Source organism: Dama dama, chromosome 33, assembly GCF_033118175.1.
Source record: "Dama dama isolate Ldn47 chromosome 33, ASM3311817v1, whole genome shotgun sequence".
In the NCBI taxonomy this organism is placed as follows: Eukaryota; Metazoa; Chordata; class Mammalia; order Artiodactyla; family Cervidae; genus Dama; species Dama dama.
This window is the reverse complement of record NC_083713.1, coordinates 30,179,854-30,185,853: the sequence shown is the minus strand read 5'-3', so window position 1 is coordinate 30,185,853 and position 6,000 is coordinate 30,179,854.

The following is a 6,000-nucleotide window of genomic DNA, read 5'->3' as shown; positions in this document are numbered from 1 at the left end:
TAGATGTATAGGTCATGATCATTTCTTGAAAAGAATGCATAATGAGACTCGTGGAGGATGTACCTGGAACATCTGTGGCTGGGTCACTGATAATGGTGTCATTATGGAATGCCAATATTCCTGGGATGCTAGCCAGAGTGGAGGTAATTATTTTCTGAAAGTCACTAGGGTATAAACTCAGTCTGAAATAATTCATTTTACATTGCAAGGTGACACAGGAGAGATCTCAAACACAATTTATTTTTGAGAAGGCAGATAAGCTTGTGGTAAAAAGATAATGACCATATACAGAGACATTAAAGGTCAATACCTCCAAAATAAATTTTTGCTTATTGCCACTGTACCAGTGACACAAACTAAGTCAAATATCTCTGAATGATGTTGTATTACAGTGAGTGCTATAACTCATAGATGAATGGTTCACATTATAAGAATATATCTTGTGATTATATCATATTTGGCATGGCAAAGCACATTGCAAAAATTCTAGTCTCTGCCTACAAGTTGTAATCTAAGTAAAATAGGCAGGATTTACTGCAAATCCAAATCTTAAGAAAATCTAAATGAGTCAGAAGAAGAAAGTTCTGGGTAGAACTGGAATCATTCAACTGTTGGAATTAACTAAAAATGAGGCAACAGTACAAGATTTTGAGACTGGCTACAAGATTAAAAGATCTTTTTTTATTGAAGTATAGTTAATTGAAAATGTTGTGTTTGTTTCAAGTTACAAGAAAGTGATACATTCTTCTTCAAATTCTTTTTCATTATAGGTGATTACAAACTACTGAGTTTAGTTCCCTGCACTATACAATTTGTTTATCATTGTTTATCCCTGTACTAAACAGTTTATTTATCCTTGTTGTTTATCTATTTTTTATATACAGTACTGTGTATATGTTAATCCCAAACTTGTAATTTGTCTCTGCCCCCAACAAAAAGAAATGTTTTTAATCCAGACATTAAGAGGAAAAATGTTATCAGGACAAATTGTGCTGAGGAGACTGAAAGATTGACGATAACTCTGAAGAGACGGAGGAAATGAAGGGATCCTGGGCATAAGCACCATGGACAGCCACAGGATGGGATTGCTGTGAATTGTCTTAGAAATGGCTTTACTGGGCTTCACTGATGGCTCAGTGGTAAAGAATTCGCCTGCCAATGCAAGAGACACAGGTTCGATTCCCAATCTGGGAATATCCCAAATGCCATGGAGCAACTAAGCCTGTGGGCCACAACTATTGAGCCTGTGCTCTAGAGCCCTGGAGCTGGAACTACTGAAGCCTTGAAGCCGATGCTCTGCAACAAGAGAAGCAACTGCAATGAGAAGCTCTTGTACCACAACAAAGAGTAGCCCTAGATCTCTGCAACTAGAGAAAAGTCAATGCAGCAATGAAGACCCAACACAGCCAAAAATAAGTAAACAAACAAACAAATAATAATGTGACTCTTATTTGGTGAATCAATTTGGGAGAAGCCTTGAACTGTACTATCTTTGACTTTGAAATGACCCAGTTTATCAAGAAGGCTCTGTTATTGGTGGGAAAAGATACATTTGACGATCATTAGTACTGAAAAGAACCAACCTCCTCATCTCCCTCCTGCTATGACCCACACAGGGTAAGTTCTGGGGACCATCTCCACCCCAAGCGACTGGTGGAAGATGGCAAACTGAGGAGGACTAAGGAAAGGCTTGAAAAGCGATTTCCCATAGGAACAAAATCATAAACACATGTAAGTGCTGTAGAACTGGAAGCAAATACTTTTCAGGTATAATGGGTCAAGTAAGCATTGTTTTCCTTTTCATCGTTCGTCCAATTTGAAATTTTTTTTGCAAGAACTGGTTTTAAAATTCAATTAAATTTTATAATTATGTAAACTATTTACATGATTTCAAATTCAAATCTAAAAAATAAGAGTATTTAAAAAAATCAAGAATCAGTTCTAATGAGATGGATGAAACTGGAGCCCATTATACAGAGTGAAGTAAGCCAGAAAGATAAAGACCAATACAGTATACTAACACATATATATGGGATTTAGAAAGATGGTAACGATAACCCTATATGCAAAACAGAAAAAGAGACACAGATGTACAGAACAGACTTTTGGACTCTGTGGGAGAAGGCGAGGGAGGGATGTTTTGAGAGAACAGCATCGAAACATGTATATTATCAAGGGTGAAACAGATCACCAGCCCAGGTTGGATGCATGAGACAAGTGCTCGGGGCTGGTGCACTGGGAAGACCCAGAGGGATGGGGTGGGGAGGGAGGTGGGAGGGGGGATCGGGATGGGGAATACATGTAAATCCATGACTGATTCATGTCAATGTATGACAAAAACCACTACAATTTTGTAAAGTAATTAGCCTCCAACTAATAAAAATAAATGAAAAAAAAAAGAAATCAAGTGTTTCCCACTCCCTACACTGTATTCCCTTCATTTCTTTATAGATAACCTTAAAACATTTTAAACTGCTTATTTTCCTTTATCTTTAAGCATAAGCAGATGCATACATATATTGCTTTTTTCTTAGATAAACATTATCTGTAAGTTTCTTTACCTTAAAGAAGCTTTCTTAATCTGGCCACTTTATAATATCATCTCTGGAAGAAAAAGTATTTGAGTTTAGATTAACTGCCTCTTTATAAGTTAGCAGTCACATCAACTTTTGTTCAATAACCTATTCATTTAAGAAATGTTTGCATGCATGCTCAGCCACTCAGTTGTGTCTGACTCTTTGCAACCCTATGGACTGGAGCCCACTAGTTTCCTCTGTCCATGGGATTTTCCAGGCAAGAATACTGAGGTGTGTTGCCCTTTCCTCCTCGAAGGGATCTTCCTGAGTCAGGGATCGAATCTTCGTCTCCTTCATCTCCTGAATCGGCAGGCAGGTTCTTTACCACTGAGTCACCTGAGAAGCCCCAAGAAATACTTACTAAATAACAATAATAGACCTAGGGTTAGTTCCAGATTTTGTGGACTTTAAAACTCCTGTAATATTGGATCCTCTCTTTGAGAAAAAGAATAAAAAATTTGTATTATTACAACTTGCATCATCACTCAGCAATAAACTGCCATGGCGGGACCCATGAAAGCTTTTCTAGCATCATGGAAAATCAGATCCTGTGTGGGTTTGTGCTGGGGACTATACTGGTGGTTCATACACACAGAAAACATGATCCCTTATTTTATGGAACTTGTACTGTGGTGCAGGAGAGAGAGATTAAACACAGACACTCAAGATGAATATACAATCACAAGTTGTAATCATGTCTCTGTTAATGGGTTGAATTACATCCCCCAACCCCACCTCTCTGAATTCATATGTTGAAGTCCTAAACCACTGTACTAGCAAATGTGACTGTTTTGGAATTAGGGTCTTTAAAGTGGTAACTGAATTAAAATGAGGACATTAGAGTTGGGCATTAATGCAATGTGACTCATGTCCTTATAAAAAGAGATTAAAACACAGTTTCACAGCAGGAACACCATGTGAGGACACAAGAAGAAGATGCCACCTGCAAGCCAAGGATGGAGGCCACTGAAGAAACCAACCCTGCTGGCACCTTTATCTTGGACATGTGGGCTCCAGTTTCTGTTATCTAAACCTCACAGTCTGGTACTGCATATACTAGCCCTCAGTTCAGTTCGGTTCAGTCGCTCAGTCGTGTCTGACTCTTTGCGACCCCATGAATCACAGCACGCCAGGCCTGTCCATCACCAACTCTCGGAGTTTACTCAAACCCATGTCCATCGAGTCAGTGATGCCATCCAGCCACCTCATCCTCTGTCGGCCCCTTCTCCTCCTGCTCCCAATCTCTCCCAGCATCAGGGTCTTTTCAAATGAGTCAGCTCTTCGCATCAGGTGGCCAAAGTATTGGAGTTTCAGCTTCAACATCAGTCCTTCCAATGAGCAGACAGGACTGATCTCCTTTAGGATGGACTGGTGGGATCTCCTTGCAGTCCAAGGGACTGTCAAGAGTCTTCTCCAACACCACAGTTCAAAAGCATCAATTCTTCTGCGCTCAGCTTTCTTCACAGTCCAACTCTTACATCCATACATGACCACTGGAAAACCATAGCCTTGACTAGACAGACCTTTGTTGGCAAAATATTATCTCTGCTTTTTAATATGCTATCTAAGTTGGTCATAACTTTCCTTCCAAGGAGTAAGTGTCTTTTAGTTTCATGGCTGCAGTCACCATCTACAGTGATTTTGGAGCCCCCCAAAATAAAGTCTGACACTGTTTCCACTATTTCCCCATCTATTTCCCATGAAGTGATGGGACCAGATGCCATGATCTTAGTTTTCTGAATGTTGAACTTTAAGCCAACTTTTTCACTCTCCTCTTTCACTTTCATCAAGAGCCCTTTAGTTCTTCTTCACTCTCTGCCATAAGGGTGGTGTCATCTGCATATCTGAGGTTATTGATATTTCTCCCGACAATCTTGATTCCAGCTTGTGCTTCTTCCAGCCCAGCGTTTCTCATGATGTACTCTGCATATAAGCCAAATAAGCAGGGTGACAATATACAGCCTTGACATACTGCTTTTCCTAGCAGAGGAATAAAATCCCTAAAAGAAAAGAGTGTTGGAAACAAAGCACTATTACAGGAATGGTGAGGGAGCTGGTTGGAGGAGGCAATGTCGAGAACGCATATACAAGCTAAAATAGGGAAAGATAAAAAATGATAAACTATGGGAAAGAAACAGATTTAGCAGTTCCCATTAAGAGGCAAAAGAAATCAAGGTGCTTTGCTGTGGTTAATTATCCCACAGTCTACAGAAGCAGACAGTCCTCTGGAGACAGTCTTTCCAAATTATCCACCTAAGATGAAAAGCTAATGTGCCACCAGCTTCCTCACAGTTCACAGACTCTGAAGTACTGAATAAGAAGTTAAATTTTTAATTGTAAGACAAAATGTATTTGATATCATTCACATTATAATTTAAGGAAGTTTCTGAAGAAAGAATATGATAAGATACATGGCTCAAACACATCTTAGAAAAAGAATAAAGCAAAGTAATGTCTTTCTTCATGGTTCATTAGAGAGATTATGGAAATTATAGAACCTGATTATGCAAAAACAAAAAGGCCAAGAGTACAGACTCTGATTAGTTAAGGCTGATGCCTCACAGAGTCATGATATACCTGAATAAATTGATTTGTCGTTGGCAAGCAAGCACATATCCCCATTTTAACTCAATTAATAATAAGAATTATAGGGACTTCCCTGGTGGTCCAGTGGCTGGAACTTTGCACTCTCAATGCAGGGGGCCCAGGTTCCATCCTTGGTCAAGGAACTAGATCCCACATGCTGTAACTAAGTTTTCAACTAAGAATTTCACATATCACAACTAATGATCCTCCAAACTGCAATAAAGATAGAAGATCCCAAGTACCGCAACTGGGACCCAGTGCAGCCAAATAAATAAATATTAATAAATAAGAATTATAGACTCAGAATCACAGGGAGTCCCTTATTTCTTGGTGGGATGCTGCATAAATTACTTCTGACATATGCTTATTCAATTTGTCTTGTGAAAGACAGAGTATACAAATGGACAATGGCCAGACCAAATGTAACAACAGAACTCTGATCCACAATATCTGAAGCAAAATGCCCAGGGTGCTCAGAACTTGGTCAATGACTGCCAGTTTTCTTGCCCCTGCTTTCAACTCAGGACCAACCAGAGAAAGCCAAATGGTTTCCCAAACTTATCACCTTAGATGCTCTACTTCTAGAAGGTCATCTCCAGATTACACATGCCACCAACCACCTTTTATCAGAGCAACCCTGAGGCCTCCCTTCCTTTTTTTTTTATATAGTGTTTCCAATCCTCTGTGCACTTTTGTGTTTTTGTCAGATGCATGAGATGGTGGCTGGCTCTTGCTGTAGCAAGCAGAATAAATAATCTTCGTTTGCTCTCATCTGAGTAAATTTAATTTGTTTGGTGGTGCTAGTCTTAAAGGACCTGCCTGGCAATGCAGGAGACAT